This window comes from Pseudophryne corroboree, chromosome 10 (assembly GCF_028390025.1).
Source record: "Pseudophryne corroboree isolate aPseCor3 chromosome 10, aPseCor3.hap2, whole genome shotgun sequence".
Taxonomy (NCBI): Eukaryota; Metazoa; Chordata; class Amphibia; order Anura; family Myobatrachidae; genus Pseudophryne; species Pseudophryne corroboree.
In genome coordinates, this window is record NC_086453.1 from 383,968,834 (window position 1) to 383,987,281 (window position 18,448).

An 18,448-nucleotide genomic window follows, 5' to 3' on the forward strand; every position below is an offset into this window, starting at 1 on the left:
GCGAGTGAGTGGGGTACTCGGTAAACCGCCACCGTCAGCCTATTGTTGGCATTTGGTTTTTCGTAAGGGTTGGCTAAATAAAGCAACACTTTCGAACTATGGGGGCCACTTGTTCAGGTAGGGGGCGATCAACCTCGGTTCGGGTTGATTCAGTGGTCCGACCAATTGGGTCGGCCAGGTATATAATGTGTGAGAAATATGGAAGTCACACAGAAACTTTATGTGATGAATGGGAGAGAATGACTGTACATGACGGGGAGAAATTCCCAAGAATAGGGAGCTTCAGCTCAGAAGTGTTACAAAATTTAAGGAGGAGGATATGTCTCATAAAATCAACAAAGAGACGAATCCAGCATTATGATTATTTACAGTTGTGGCAACAGGAAGGTGAGATACAGAGAGGTTTGGCTCAGGCGGCGGGATCTGGCTCTAACAGAAAACTGATTGCCACGGCCCCGCCGCCACCATACATATCAGGAGAGAAGTTGATTGCGGAGAAAGACGCACTAAGGTGTAACACAAAATCACTTAGTAACTGTGTAAATGTTAATGATAATGTTAACCCATTAACCCATGCAAGTATTAACCCGTGCAAGTTGTACCCTGTTTTGAACTTTCCTCAGGAGTGTGATCAAGAGGACGAATCGGCAACGATTTCAGCGCTCTCTCTAGCAGCCACCATAGCAGAGACCACAGTAGGCACAGCTCCACCCACGAGATTAGTAAAGGCCCCTAGCGGAGGGATAGGTGAGGTCGTATCAACTGGTAAGTACGGCACCATGCATTATGCTGAGACTATTTCACCACAGCCTGTAGAATCTACACAGAATGAGGTTGTTAGAATTACACCTGTTAGAGTAATAGCAGTGCCAAATGGGAAAACAGACGCATCAGGAGCCACTCCCATGAGGAACATTGCCATGTACACTCCATTTTCCCGAATGGAATTAAGGACCATAGTGTCTGAATTTCCTGACCCTAGAAAAGACTTAGTTGCCAGTCAAAAATACATCAGAGACTTAGGTAACACTACAGAGCCCAACAATAAAGACTGGCAGATATTGCTGAGAGCATGTTTACCCTCAAATGTCGACGCAACTCAATTTTTAGCTGATTGCGGACTAGATCATGATGTACCTCTTACAGATGTGTACAACCAAGATAATGTGAAAAGAATAAACTTGCAGCTAAAAGAGTATTTCCCAGCAGTAGCTAAATGGAATAAGATATTCTCCATTAAACAGAAGGAGTCAGAGACAGCTGCAGAGTATTTTCACAGAGCATTATTAGAAATGGCAAAATACACAGGCATAGAGGACATTAAAACAGACACAAACCATCGGGAAGTAGCAGTATCGGTACTGATGGATGGTTTAAAAGAGTCATTGAAGACTAGGGTACAGACCACACAACCATGTTGGCGAGGTCTGTCTGTGGCTACTTTGAGAGAGGCTGCTATTGATCACGACAGAAACATCACCAGACACAGGGAACAACAAGGTGATAAATTAATGTCAGTAAGTATACAGGCTCTGACCACAAGGCAGCCTTTGTTTGTATCACCAAATCCTGTGGGTAAGTCAAGTATGGTTACTTGTTATTCTTGTCACAAACAGGGACACATGGCACGAGATTGTAGAGTAAAGAATCCACGAAACTCATACCAAACCCCTAGACAACGACACGACACACGACATTGGGAGCAAGGTCCGCAGAAACGGAGTTATGAGCCACATACAGGGGAAACAAAAAGATATCCCCCAAACAGAGACTGGCATGCCTCTGGTAGTTCCCAACTATCTCCCTCACAAGTAGTTGCTGCCAGCGGGATTCAGGGAGGTCACCATACCCAATAGGGGTGTGGCCATACCTGTAATCTGCAGCCAGTAAAATTAATTGCCAATCTTGGAAGTGAACCCGAGATCGCAATTAATGTAGCTGGTAAAACTTTAAACTTTCTTGTAGACACAGGGGCGGCCAAGTCAGTGATAAATTCGACAGTGGGCATGAGAACCACTGGTAGGACAATTCCAGCCATGGGAGTAACAGGAGTAGTCCAGCACTACCCTGTTAGCAAACCAGCCGAGATTACAATAGGGCCTTTGCATACCAAGCATTCCTTTTTGCTGGCTGCATCGGCACCAACTAATCTCCTGGGAAGAGACTTACTGTGTAAAATGGGGTGCGTCATTTATTGTACTCCTGAAGGTGTATTCTTGGACATACCTGAGAAACACGCTCAGGAAGTGCGAGACATGTTAGACTCCCCATCAAAATTAATGTCACATACCATTATGACAAATAGGAATCCATCCCAAATAGAAGAGATGACATCTCAGATACCAGAGTCACTTTGGACAAAAGACGGACAAGACACTGGATTAATGGCAAACGTAGCTCCAGTAGTTGTACAAGTAAAAGATGGTAGGATAGCTCCAAAAATCCCACAGTACCCTCTGAAGCCAGAGGTGGAGTTAGGAGTTTACCCAGTAATAGAGCGCTTGCTACAACAGGGCATTCTGGTAAGAACGTCCAGCACTGCCAATAGTCCCATCTTCCCTGTTAAAAAGAGTGGGGGGAGGGGTTACAGACTAGTGCAGGATCTAAGGGGGATTAACAAAATAGTTGAGAGTCAGTTCCCCGTAGTGCCAAATCCAGCTGTCATCCTAATGCAAATCCCTCCCACTGCCAAATTTTTCACTGTTATTGACCTCTGCTCCGCTTTCTTTTCGGTACCTCTGCACCCTGACAGCCAATATTTGTTTGCATTTACATACAGAGGAGTCCAATACACGTGGACTCGATTACCCCAAGGTTTCATAGATAGTCCAAGTATATTTTCTCAGGCTTTGCATGATTGTTTACAGTCTTTCCAACCAGACAGTGGATCAGTATTGATACAGTATGTGGACGATTTATTACTGTGTTCAGATTCACTGGAAGCATCTCTGAAGGATACGAAACAGCTCCTGTTTCATCTTTCAGACACAGGACACAAGGTGTCCAAAGACAAGTTACAATTATGCCAAACTAGGGTAAAATATTTGGGACACTGTCTAACACAAGGACTGAGACACCTGACCGCTGATAGAATCCAAGCAATTAGAGACATGACTCTGCCACAAACCCAGCAACAGATCAGAACGTTTTTAGGAATGTGTGGGTATTGCCGTAATTGGATCCCAGGGTTTTCCATTTTGGCGTTACCTTTGCAGGAAATGGTCTCCTCAAACAAACCTGATAGGATTTCGCATACAGACGAGTCCGAAACAGCATTTGAGAGACTCAAACAGTGCCTAACGCAGGCACCAGCACTAGGTATGCCAGACTATGGGAAACCCTTTGAACTATACGGAACAGAAAGTGCTGGCTGCGCGGCAGGTGTACTAACCCAAAAACACGGTGATGCCAGCAGGCCAGTTGCATACTACAGCGCTCAGCTAGACACGGTAGCGCGATCCCTCCCCACATGCTCGCGAAGCGTTGCTGCGATAGCATTGCTAGTGACAAAAAGCGAAGATGTCGTGCTAGGCCACAACCTCACAATCCATACGCCACATGCAGTATCAGCCTTATTGAATTCTGCCCAAACCAGACACGTCTCATCAGCGAGATTTACAAGATGGGAATTGGCACTAATGGCCCCCGTAAACATCACCATAAGGAGATGCAGTGCATTAAATCCTGCAACGTATCTCCCAGGTGTGCCTGGTCAGGCACAAAGGGTGGAAGGTGAGAGTGATGGGGAAGGAGGATTTAATACAAAGGAAGATACACATGATTGTATGGAATATTTGACCCAAAATTTTACCGCAAGGCCTGACATCAGTGACAACCCACTGGAAGATGCAGAACTCACGTTCTACACGGACGGGAGTTGCCATAGACAGTCAGACTCGGGAGACTTGTGTACTGGATACGCAGTCGTAGATGACCAAGACACCATAGAAGCGGAACCGCTAGGCCCACCTCACTCAGCCCAGGTTGCTGAACTGGTCGCCCTAACCAGAGCATGTGAATTGGCTAAGGGTAAGTCAGCCAATATCTACACCGATTCTAGATACGCATTCGGGGTAGTCCATGATTTCGGAGCCCTATGGCGCCTCAGAAATTTCATGACGGCAGCTGGTACACCGGTAGCGCATGCAGCTCACATAAAAAGGCTTCTAACAGCGATACAGGAACCCGACAGAGTGGCTGTTATCAAATGTAAAGCACACACATATAGCCAAGACCCGGTATCACTTGGTAACAGCCGAGCAGACGAAGCTGCTAAGTTAGCAGCTGCTACCCCCATACAGACAGACACCACACAATTAAAAGAATTCGAGGGACAAACTAGGCCCGAGAATAAATAAGCGTCCTGGGTTTTTTAAAGAAGGAGCCTAGGGCAAGGAAGGAGAGAAAAGGGGAGGGGAGGGGAGGGGGGGGGGGGGGGGGATAGAGCAGGTAGCATAGCAGCATCCTATAGGTAAGAGGGGGAGGAGAGTTACCTGGGAGGTACAAAAGAGCAGGAGTGCCAGGCAGGCTCCCTCTTTCAGGCTGATCAAGGATACAAGAAGGCACCCACCTCACAGCTCCTGGAATCAAGGGAAAGGAATAAGTACAATTTTATTATAAGCCCCCTCTCATACACTTCAGTTATACACACACTGCAGCCCAAAATCTAGACCCCCCTCCTTACAGTTCACCACAAAATATACTCACTGCACCAAACGCAGCCCAGTCATCTAGCGCCCGCACACCAGAATGCCCAGACCCAGGAGGAATGCCCCCGCCCCCCGGCGCCTCATCCAGGCGGACCAGGCAGCGCACGGTTCACAGCACGCTGCTCACTCCCGAGGGCCCCGGACGGGATCGGCGAGACCGCCGACCGCGTCACCCCTACGCACGTGGCTGGCGCGCGGCGGCCCGGAAGCAGGCTCCGGCGAGCCAGCCCGTAGCCAGCCGCAGGCCGCACCCCCCCCCCCTCCTTCCGGCGCCGAGCGATCGCGTCACGCTCGGCGCCGCCCAGCCACAGCAGCAGCTACAATCCCCGTCTACGGCGGGTCAGGTCCTAAGAAACTTAACAGGCCGCCGCCAGAGCCCGCACTCACACCCCCAGCGACGCTGCACAGTAGCGGCGCGTACCGACACACGCAGGTACGCGCCCAGCAGCGACAGCAGGCACAGATAGCGGCTCCGGCGGGACAGACACCACCGCAGGAGCCCGTGATTGCTGTGGGTGGAATACTCTACTTCTCACTAAGAAACTTAACATGCTTTCCTTTTTAAAATACTTTTATTAGTATTTTCATGTTTTTAACTAAAAATTAAAGGTAAACGGTACAGCAGAATGTGTTCTAAATCTTTAATCAAAATAAGAACAAAGTGGTAAATAAATATGATACAATAAAAATAATAAGAGCAAAGTGGTAAGTAAATATGATACAATAAAAATATAACATGAAAATATAACATTATAGGAAAGTAAGATTTCAAAAATGTAAAGATCATTTGGAGTAATCCACATTTTACAGGTCACAGTTTCTCATTCTTTATAACAGCACCATGTTAGCTTACATTTTATCTGTGTATACTCCTATGTCGGTAATTGAGTAATGTTTATATAGAAAAATAGTTGCTAAACACTCATTTTGCACAGCCAGAGCAAGTGGGATGGGGGCAGCAGCTTGCAGCGCTCCCCCCCCCCCCCCCCCCTCGGGTGGCATGCGGGACAGCACTTCCCCACAGCCCATTATCCGCAGTGGGCAAGCTGCTGGCCCGCCGCAGCCCACTCCACCGGGTATCAGCCCCGCCATATCCGCCAGGCTGCACGGGCGCTAGCCAGTACCAATACCCATATCAATCAGCCAGCCTATTTATTAATTCAAGTTATTGGGTTGTTAGTTAATTAATTATTTCCATGAATGTTCCCTTTTCGGTCATGTTACTTTGTAATATGGTACTTTTCCCTCTCACTTACTGTACTTACTTACAGATGATCAGGCTACTCGTCTCGCTTCTCCCTACGGCTTAGCTTCAGGGGGAGCCCACGCGAAACTTTGCAATCTAATGATTCCTTAGGAGGCACGCAGAGGGACCACCCAGATAAGTATCATGTATTTACAGGCTAGGGGTATGGCTTCTGCGCTATGGCTTAGTGGGTTAAAGCGACTGTCTGGTAAGAAAACATAAGATAATCACTCCAGCCTTGGAGTTGGTTTTAAAAGACAAACGCATGGGACATTCAGCTGCTGCAGGGATAGCAAACACCACATCTAAGCAACCCCCCCCCCCCCTTCCCCGTTGCTAAGGCTTCCCGCATAAAATCTTTGCTCTCACAGTAATACAATAGCTTCCCCCCTTCTTAATTACTGATAGCATGTCCAGCAGACGCTATCTGGCTGGGGGTTATCTTATCTCCCCTCCTCCAACAATGGTGGTGGTTCCCTTTCATCTTCTCCCCTGCACATAACCCCTCCCAGCAGGGTGACCAGTGTAAGGTATACGAGGGAGGGGGTGTAAAAATAAAAATACATAAATAAAGGAAATAAAAGGGCAGTGGGGGGCTGGGTAGAATTACAGGGTTGTGGGGGTTATGGCAGCGCATAGTGTGTAATAGTGTCATAGTAGACAGTATAACATGGGTCAGTGGTTACATTGCAGTCAGTATTAAATTACAGCGTATAAAGTATGATAAGGTTATAATATGCGAGTGATGCAAGGATCGCAGAAGTGCAACGGCGTGTATATATTGCAGGGTAGAATAGGTACTAGCAATGCTGCTCACATCGCAAAACCTGCTTTTGAAACGGTATTTGAAACGGTTCTTAAAACGGGTTTGAGCAGTTAAACCCCTTTCACATCTCATGTTGTAACCAGTATATTACCATTTCATAAATTTTTTTTTGGTACCTTTCACACTGAACCCGTTTCACCCATAGAAAACAGTGGTTGTCGCTATAAATGGACTTTTCTAACCACACATTATTAATAAGTATTAATTAATTAATTATTAATAAATTTGGATAGTAGTACGATGGAACCCAGCAGCTTGAAGCATTTTGCTATGTTTTTATATATGAGGGTATTCTTGACTGTCCCAGTAATTTGTCTGCAGATTTCCTCATCCCCTCTGATCCTAAAGCAGCTCCCTCACCTCTTCATCACTCCAATGAGACATTTTATAGTGGCTTTGCAGTATAAAAGTTTATAAAGCCACTCTCACATGGGTCTCCGGTGTTTTCCAAGCTGTTTCCTGGTTGTGGCTGCTGACATCACACATGGAGACAGCCTATGACCTGCTGGGGCTTGCAAATACCGTTTCAGACCCTTTCACACTGCACAGTGAAATGGGACTGAAACGGGGAGGACCCTTCTTTTACAGTTCAAAATACCTGTAGTTGAAAGCGGTAAATTGAAGGGGACCCCTTTTCACATCGCAGTTTTGACCCGTTTAGGAAGCCAGTTAAAATGGCAAAATACCGGGTACGGGCGGCAGTGTGAAAGGGGAAGTATACGAGATAAAGCAAATCAGCGATGTCATTGCCGCATGGGTATATTACAGGGTACGGGTCGTACTAGGTATACAGCGTAATGATTACTGAGGGCATGGCGGCAAGAGCATATTTCAGCATCATAGGTATACTAGCGGGCTAATATAAAGCTTAATACCGGATCGAATGGCCGGGGGGTATTTTGCACATTATAGAGGGGAATAGCGATGAATTATATAATATAAGGCAGAACAGTCATCGCATTGCCGTGAGCATGTACTATTGCATTGATAGTAGGTATATAAGAACAGTATAATACAGATCAGTGGGGGACAGTCACGCACCATAACGTTCATACTAGCAAATTTTTTCAGTATTACCCGTGGCCTTAGCTCCATTATTATTGTATTGCAGTTAGTAGGAAGGCGTCACAGGCGATTTGCAATGCCTTGCACAGTCCATACATTAGAAAAATGCATGGGTACACAGAGCATAACGAGGCAGTAACAAAAACCAAAAATAATAATAATAATAATAATAATAATAATAATGAATAAATAAAAATAAATAAAAAATAGACAGACCACGATTTGCATAGCGCGGTACAGCCCAGCGCTACGCAGTACAACTTCCACTGTGCTAAACGCATGGTTTAATCCCCTGGCATTGTATTATGTGGTATATAGTTATAATGATAACCGCTTGTTATATAACCTGAGTGTCATACAAAAGGCAGGCCTGGGAGACAAAGCAAGTAGCGATAGCGATCTCAATAGAAAAACCATCAAAGCGGCTTTGGGGAATACGCAGTATTATGTTCACTTAGGTAGCAGAATAGCAGAAACGCACCATTTATGGGGCAATGGTTAGCATTACGGCCTCACAGCGCTGAGGTCATGGGTTCAATCCCAGTTCTTAATTCATATTACATTTACTAGCTATGCCTTTAAGCGCTGAATAAGTTTGTTCCAGAACCGAACGGTCATACAAAATGCAACAAGTAGCGGTAGCGATCACAGTAAAAACCCATCAAAGCTACTTTAGTGAACGTGCAATATGATGGTCACTTATGGTATCATAATAAGGTAGACAGGACAGAAGGAAAAGGGAAAGCAAAAGGTCCAGGCGCAAAGCGAAGGTTTAAGGGCTGAATAATACCTCATCTCTGCATAAAGTAGGGGTCAAGGCTGCATGTGCCTTAGCGGTAGACGGGATAACGTAGGACAACTATAGTCTGGCGCAAGGCATGAATATCAAGTCAGCGTAAACGCACCAGTATGTGGCAATGGGTAGTATTACGGCCTCACAGTGCTTAGGTCATGGGTTCAATCCAGTTAAGAGCATTCTTTGTGGAGTTTGTATGCACTCTCGGGTGTCTTATGTCATATGTCAGTTGCTAGGTATAGATCATAGGGCGCTATATGATGAGTATACCTAACCGGATTGAACCCGTTAGGATGTAGAATTGTTGTGTTTTTAATTTCGGCACCGTTAGGATGTAGAAATTTTTTATTGGCACCGTTAGGATGTAGAAATTGTTTTTTTTTTTTTTTTTTTTTTTTTTTTTCGGTGGAGGCATCGTCAGGCCATTTGAAAGTGTAATTATCAACTGACAAGACATGGCAGTAGTGGCACGTAAGGGGTTGCCAGCGGGCGAGACCAAAAATCTGGCCAGGGGGAAATCAGGAGCGTACAAGGTACACTTACGCGCGGAAAAGCAAGACTAGAAGGCAGCTCGGCGTCTTTCGCGAAACCCAAGGCCTTAAGCTGCCCGCCATAAATGGGGGAATGAAGGACTTTTTCCAATTTTGCCCTCAAACAAAAAGAGGTTTTGTGGTTTTCACCTTCATATGGGTCGCGCGAAAGTTCGCACCATAGGTCCGCATACAACAGGGGGTAACGGTTATTTGTAATTCTACTTTTCAGGAGGGCAAAAGGTCTAGGGGGCAGCGATCTAGGAAAAAGCTAGGGGAGCGAGCCGATTACGGCAATTCAAGCCGGCATACAAGGGTTGAAGGGCCGGTGGCCTAATACACGGATCACATGGTCCGAGATAGTCCCAAGGGCACAGGGGGGCACGGGGTTACAAAGGGTCAGAAGAAAGGTGAACAGGGCGGTAGCCCGTCTCTTAACGGGAGAAGGCGATACGATCGCCAGGCACCCGTTGTTGAGGTTCGGAGAGGAGGGACTATTCAGGCAAGGCGGGGTACACCTGACAGAGGAAGGTTTAGCTATATTCTTGGGCAACATAGCAGAAAGCGTCAGTGGAAGGCATGAGGTAGCAGGGGGTGGCGGGCCTGGGTTCTAGGAACCAGGCTATGGCGGCAAGCAGTGCTCCTCGGCGGTCTGTAGTAGCGCAACGTCGGTTGGCCGGCACTTCCCCAGATACTCGGCGAATTTGTCGTGGCCTCAAGGGCCGACACGGTCGTCATCTTAAGGGTGGACCGGTGCTATGCCGATGAGGGGAAGTGGTACCGCTCAGCTAACTTGCGCAAGGGCGGGACTTAGGTTCCGCCCCGTTGTTTAATTGAGGAGAAATTAATATGGAGGCTGTAGCCGGGGGTATGCACTGCTTTCTCGCCACCCACTTATAGAGTACCAATTCTAATCCAATCAATAAATTTGGCTGTGACCTTTTAAATCGCAATTCAGTTGTCCGCGTGTTTATTGGGGAGAAAAGAAGGTAGGGGGGTGGACGGCGAGGCCGTTAATAAAATCAATGGACGGCTTAAAGAATTCGAGGGACAAACTAGGCCCGAGAATAAATAAGCGTCCTGGGTTTTTTAAAGAAGGAGCCTAGGGCAAGGAAGGAGAGAAAAGGGGAGGGGAGGGGAGGGGGGGGGGGGGGGGGATAGAGCAGGTAGCATAGCAGCATCCTATAGGTAAGAGGGGGAGGAGAGTTACCTGGGAGGTACAAAAGAGCAGGAGTGCCAGGCAGGCTCCCTCTTTCAGGCTGATCAAGGATACAAGAAGGCACCCACCCTCCCGCCCAGTTGGTAGGGCAATTTGGCCCTGGTATTTAGGAATTGAACATTTTTTAATTTCGGTGGTGGCACCGACAGGCAATCCAGAGTTTTCGCTATCACCAGGGCGAAGGTGAGGTAACTGGAATTTGAATTGAAGTTTACGTCCGGTGGTGGCAACGTCAGGCCAATTCGGTCTTTAATTATGGTCTGGCAAAAGAGGTCCAGCAGGCGCGGCAAGCAGTGCTCCTCGGCGGTCTGTAGTAGCGCAACGTCGGTTGGCCGGCACTTCCCCAGATACTCGGCGAATTTGTCGTGGCCTCAAGGGCCGACACGGTCGTCATCTTAAGGGTGGACCGGTGCTATGCCGATGAGGGGAAGTGGTACCGCTCAGCTAACTTGCGCAAGGGCGGGACTTAGGTTCCGCCCCGTTGTTTAATTGAGGAGAAATTAATATGGAGGCTGTAGCCGGGGGTATGCACTGCTTTCTCGCCACCCACTTATAGAGTACCAATTCTAATCCAATCAATAAATTTGGCTGTGACCTTTTAAATCGCAATTCAGTTGTCCGCGTGTTTATTGGGGAGAAAAGAAGGTAGGGGGGTGGACGGCGAGGCCGTTAATAAAATCAATGGACGGCTTATGGTATTTAATACCATTAACACACAGAAGTTGTGTGAAATGCAAAATTTGTGTTCCACACAGGAAAAGGCAGTCTGGAAGGCAAAGGGATGTGGCCAGGAGTCCTCAGGACTCTGGACGGATGGACATGGTAAACCAGTGGCCCCCAGAGCATATCTTCCATGTCTGGCTGAAGCAGCTCACGGGCTGACTCATCTAGGCAAGGAAGGGATGTGCAAATTGGTAAGAGCCTATTGGTGCGCCCCAGGATTCTCCTCTCATGCGAGTAAAAGAGCAATGTCATGCCTTACCTGTTTGAGAAAGAATATTGGAAAGGCAATACCTACAGAACCATCCCATATCCCACCTGCCGGCGGCCCTTTCCAGGTAATACAAATTGACTTTATACAATTACCCCCTTGTCGGAATTTGAAATATGTACTTGTTTGTATAGATGTTTTCTCAAATTGGGTCGAAGCATTTCCTGCGGCTACAAATACCGCTATGTTTACTGCTAAGAAAATTGTGCAGGAATTTGTATGTAGATATGGTATCCCTAGAATAATCGAAAGTGATAGGGGTACCCATTTTACAGGTGATGTCTTTCAAGGAATGTGTAAGTTGATGGGAATTGATAGCAAGCTGCACACTCCGTACCGTCCACAGGCGAGTGCGAAGGTCGAAAGAGTGAACAGCACTATTAAAAATAAATTGAGTAAAGTGATGGCAGAGACAGGATTGACATGGCCAGAAGCTTTACCCATTGTATTGTACAGTATCAGAACCACTCCCAGGTCCCCTCTTAATCTGTCTCCCTTTGAAATCTTGTTTGGTCGACAACCGCATGTCATGATTAACCCTCAGGATGATTTGAAATGTAACAATGAAGTAACTGTAAAGTACTTGATTAACATGAGTAAACAGTTAAGGAATCAAAATGATAGTCTGAAGTTGGTGATTCCTGATCTACCTGATAGTAATTGTCATGATATTGAACCTGGGGATTATGTAATGATACGGAATTTTCTACGCTCAGGTTGCCTTATTGACAGATGGGAAGGACCATACCAGGTCTTATTGACTAGCACTACAGCACTGAAGGTTGCTGAGAGAGAGACTTGGGTCCATTCGTCCCACTGCAAGAAGGTTGCTGATCCAGAGAAGTCCCGTGATAAGGAACAGACGGTAGAGGTTGTATCACTGGAGTGTCTGTTCCAGGAGGACTGAGGCGGCACCTGAGCCTTGAAGACCGAGAGCTGTTGTCGACTCCCCACTCCCTTTTATTGTTTTTCTCCACTTCCCATCCCCTCTCCCTCAAATTTATTTTTCCTCCTTCTCATTCTTCTCCGTTTCCTCCTATAAGATGGACTTGCCCCAAGAGACTGTGATCCGGATTTTCCTGTTGACCATGATGTTGACCAGAGCAGTCTGTTCCGGCGAGAGTACCATGGAGGTCGATAGAGGTTCTGGAATGGGTTCTGATGATAAAGATGGAGGCGTAGTTTTCCAAGATCAACCTAACCAACAAGCAAAGGCGAGTATCAGAAAACGATCCGATAGCATTGACCATAGAAGAAATTGTGACGGATTGTTAGCTGAGGAAAACTGTATCTGTAGGCTCTGTAACAATGTCATTGAAGATGGGTGCATTAAGAAATGCCAATCCAGTTTTAATATCCATATGGACCGGCATCCATTGAGTGACTATCACTCCTTAGTGGGTAATGTGTTAAACAAAACAGATTGTTGGGTATGCTCTCAAGTACCTCAAGGTCATAGCAAATCAGGGCTAGTGCCATTTCCTTTAACGATAGGGGAGGTACTTGAGTTAAATGGTGGGAGACCGGTGGACAGGAGGTTTAATATCTCCAGCCCTCCTAGTTTGAAGCTCCACCAATACCATGTGGATAGGTCCCTATTATGTTTCAACATCTCCAATCCCAGAAAGCCGGGAAATTGGGAAGTGTCATGGAGTAACCACACCATGACCTTTTCGCATAGAGCAGATAGAATGCCTACAGATACAGAGCTTGTACGCCACATAGCCAGTAGAGGAAAATCTTTCCGGTATAGGTACACCATAGGAAATAGGATTACGAGAGTTGGAGAAGTATCACCAGGATACTGTGCACATATCGTACAACCTGATACGTGTATTAAGCAGATGGAAGAATTAGGGTTAGGAGATTTCACCTGGAAGGTGTGTAATATGGTTATGTCCTACTCCGTCCCATATGTTCTCCCCGATGATGCATATTTCATATGCGGGAGAAAGGCGTACAAGTGGCTTGCCCCAAACTCTGAAGGATTGTGTTATATTGGAAAAGTATTGCCTGAAGTAATGACTGTAACACATGACAAAATGAAGGACATACATCGTGGTGCCCAAGCTCCTTATACTCACACCCATTACGAGCACGTTGTTAAAAGGCACCTGATAGAGAAGACAGAGCATCCGGCCTCTGATCTGATAAGTGAATCCACCGGGATTCAATTCTTAATTGCGTTAGATTTCACCCGCACCGCTAGAGGAGTGCTAAATTATAAATACATATCGGCGCTCGCAAATTTGTTAGATAATATCACTGAAATGTATGATGACACGTTTAGATATACTGGAAGGGAACTTCAAGCTTATAAAACAGAACTGGTGCAGCATAGAATGGTTCTTAATTACCTCACAGCAGTGACAGGTGGATATTGTGTTACATTGGCAACACAGTACGGCGTGAAATGTTGCACGTATATCACGAATAGCACCGAGGATCCGGTCGAGGTCATAGACCAAAAGATGGACGATATTCTCCAATTGAAGTGGGAATTTCGCCGAAAACACAATCTCACTCTTGCTGCTGTAGGTAATGAGCTGACTGGTTGGGTGTCATGGTTGAACCCGCGAAATTGGTTCTCCGGTTTGGGAGACTGGGCTCAAGGAGTCATAATGGATGTTGGGAAGTTTCTCCTATGTATCTTAGGTGTTATCATAACGATCGGTTTGATATTTAGATGCGGTCAGGCTTTAATGAGGTGCAATCGTCGTACTAAGGTAATGAGTTTAAGGAGTGAGGAAACTGTAATTAACCTGGATTTGATTTATGACCCAATGATAGAAACAATGATGTGATGAAAATGCGATTTCTACGGTCCGTTTCTTTCACCTGTTTTTCTGCTTTTCTCCAAGATAAAAAGACCCCCTTGGACGAGGAAGTCGACGAGACGCTATACAGACAACAGATAGACCAAAGAAGAAGTTTTGACCACTTGAGATATGGACACTTGATGAACTTTGCCATGGATCCCCAGTTTCCCTAGAATTCTTAAACTTACGCTAGCCCAACATTTTTTGTAAATCTAATGGCATTGACAAAGCTTTTTGCTCACACCTAATGAGCAACACAGCGCAAAGAAGACGACTTTCAACTGATACCGAACAAAACTTCAACCGACAGATGTACATTAACCTGACATAGAATACCACCGCATTTACCGTAATTATGTCTTTTCTTCATTTCTACAACCCTCAGGTAATGACACACATAGTATAGGGAATACAGGCACAGATATCAGCAATCACATATTCCCCAATTCATGTATCATCAACTAAAATGTGCTCCCCATTTTGTTCAAAATCCGAAAAGAGCTCGGTAAAGTTTGACAGCCCATCCACAGACCCGTACCACGGGATAAGAAGGAATTCAAATGTATTCTTCGCAGTACCTCGAAGCTTGATTTACAACACGTACGGCACGATGATACATGACCCCCCAAACACGGATTCATACACACATGCTTCTGCTATCTCACTAGGTCATACCCTCTTCACACCTACTCCTCTCTCCTCCCTTACCCAACCATGGAAATGAATTAACCCCTAACATATATTTTTCTCCTTTTGAAATGTTTTCAGGAAGTGGCAGTTATTATTGACTGCCAAAGGGTGGACTGTCAAAGTCAGAAAAATATCTCTATGCACACTACCATATTTGCACCTCACACAGGTCCGTGTTGCGCATGCGTACGCTCTCCCGTACGTGCGCATACTCACAGTCGCGGGCACCCGTAGGCGCATGGTATGCGTATTTACGGTAGAGTTTATGCGATTGTAGCGTGCGACTCAATCGTAACATATTTTCAGTAATAATGTATTTTGTAGATCATGGTCCCTTTGATAGATTCTGAAAGTTTGGTTAATATAGAATGTTCATGAACAGAGGAATCCCTCTTTGTTTGATACGAAGGGTCAGACAGGAGTAATACAGTGGTGTTTAGTATCCATCGGAAGAATATTTAATTAGAAATATTCCGGTGTTGGTTTGAAGCAGATCAATCGCTCGTGCGAATAGTTATGGACATAAGAAGTTTATGAACATTTACTTTATTTGCACTTTATTACCCATGCGGCGGGAAACCCAGTTTCCCTCCCACCTGAGCAGTTGGAAATAGTCACAGCCCACCTGTATGAATCAACCTATGACCTTTTGTTATAATACGAAGCCGAATTCCTATGTCCAATGAACAATGAGATTGTAGGGACCATTGAATTGTATTGTGTGTGGGGCATAAATAGGCAGGCCGACCGTATCCAGTTCTCTCTCTTCAACGGTTCTCATTGCTGATAATCGGGAGCTGGATATCGAGGCGCATGCGATCGTTCCCCTTGTGCGTAAGTTTTCTCCGTAATCATATTGTCTTACTGTGAGCCATCTCTCTCTCTCTCTGTCTCTCTCTCTCTCTCTACTCTCTCTCGTATTTTCCTTTAATTGTATTGTATTGTATTTCCTGTGTAGTTTATCTGGTTAGTTGGTTTATGTTATATTGTAGTGTATGCTTTGTACTGTGATTCTTTTTGCAAGTATAATAGTCATAATACATATAATAGGTTTCGGACCCTAAGCCCAGGTATCTGTGTATTCTTTATAGTGTTAAGTATTCTCTGAGCGTCGGTGACGCTCAAGCAGCTTTGTAGTTAATCAGGTTACACCAGGTTGCACTTACACTCTGTCTCTACACTAAGGTATACTGTGTATCTCACTGTTAAAGGTATAGATATAAAGGTTTAACGTTGTAAGCGTCTGCACCGCTGGTGATCTCCTCGTGGTCCCGAGCGTACGCTACGCTATAGCGAATCATTACGTTAGTCGGCAGCCAATAGCGTGCCTGCCTGTGATCACTGGGCCGTAAGCGAACGTGACGCTTGAGCGTCTCGACTACGGTTGAGCGATCGCTACACAACTTGCGTACCCTTACGGTACTTCTTACGTAGATAGCGTACAGTGTTCTTAGACCTCTTAAAGTGTTTTATATACGATAAATATTCAGCTTTATCAATACACATCTCTGCACTACACACGTATATACACAACTCTGCACTACACACGTATATATACACAACTCTGCACTACACACGTATATACACATCTCTGCACTACACACGTATATACACATCTCTGCACTACACACGTATATACACAACTCTGCACTACACACGTATATACACATCTCTGCACTACTACACGTATATATACACATCTCTGCACTACACACGTATATACACATCTCTGCACTACACACGTATATACACATCTCTGCACTACACACGTATATACACAACTCTGCACTACACACGTATATACACATCTCTGCACTACACATGATTACCAGACAAATGCATATCTATGAGCACGTCTTATACCTACTTATTCAGTTATGTATATAGCGCACACATATTCAGCTGAGATGTATCAAAAATGTTAGGCCATACAAATCAGCCGCTGCCCAAGTGGAGCTTACAATCTAAATACACAGAGTCGGCCTTAGGCATAGGCAAACTAGGCAAATGCCTAGGGCATTTGGTATGCTTAGGGGCACCAGCAGCTTCTGCTGATTAAAATAATATGCGGCATGCCTATATTCTGTGTGTGACTGCGGCTGTATCTGCATATGAAATGCTACGTTACACTGTATTCCTGGAAATCACTGTAATGTAGCATTTCATATGCAGATACAGCCGCAGTCGCACACAGAATATAGGCATGCTGCATATCATTTTAATCAGCAGAAGCTGCTTGTGCGTCCTAGCCACATAGTAATGCAAATAAGATGCCTTTTCATAATCAAAATGCGCCCGACGTTAGCAGAGCTGCCAGCTGACTGATGACAGGCCTTTCCTGCAGAACTAGCGGCGGTGCTAGGGGGCACCAGCCAAAATCTTGCCTAGGGCATCATATTAGTTAGGGCCGGCTCTGTAAATACACTATTAATTAATAGAATCCAATTAACATACCAGTATGTATTTAGAATGCGGGAGGAAGCTGGAGCACCTGAAGGAAACCCTCACCAACATGGTGAGAACATACAAACTCCACTCTGATTTGACCTTAGTGGAAATTGAACCAAAGTCCTCAGTGCCGAGAGGCATTAACACTGACCATTACACCAACCGTGCTGCCACTTCTATGTAATCACAATTCAATAGTGAAATGTGACTTTGGCTTTAATTAATAACTGTTCAGACTCTGTATTCTCTTGTGAATCTGACACTTAATTGCATTATTATATTGTTTACAAATAGGGAAATGTGACTAAAGGTAGGGACACACTACAGTGTCGTTTCCAGCCGGATCGGTGTAACATATCAGCCAGATCGTACAGAGTGTACGCCCAATCTGTGCGCTCCCACGGACGCATGCATTATCTTCCTGTTGGCCGTGCTGCGCGACCAGCCGGATAATATCGCATGCGGCGCCGTGCAGTGTAATGAAGGCTGGTGTGAGGGATCGTTCTGACCTTCATTAGATCATTCAGATGTGTACCGTGGAAACAATATGTCTGCCTGCGTATCGTATGGGTACACACTGTTCTAGTATGAATATATGCAGAATTTCACAATCCCTTATGTGCGTCTTTTCCTACATATAATAAATGCCAGTAGTTCCTAATTACGTATTGGTACAGGTAAAAGAAAGTCGCTGTACGCAGATGGAAGACCCACCTCCATGGCAGACGTTACCAGTCAGAGACTTAGGGGTTTATTTACTAAAGTGTGGGCTTTCAAATGTGGAGCCGTTTCCTATAGCAACCAATCAGATTCTACTTATAATTTATCAAGCACCCTCTAGAAGATAATAGCCTGATTCTGATGGGTTCCTATGGGCTTTTAATAAGAGCCACGACTGGAGGCTGATAGCAGTCACCGTATACACAATACAGGTAACAGACAGGCGACTTACAGTACATAATCTCCGGTGTTCGGGGCTAATCACACAGTGTCATTAATGCCAATTCTTAACAGGACCATGGGGGTCATTCCGAGTTGATCGCTCGCTAGCTAGTTTTAGCAGCCGTGGGCTTTTAATAAGAGCCACGACTGGAGGCTGATAGCAGTCA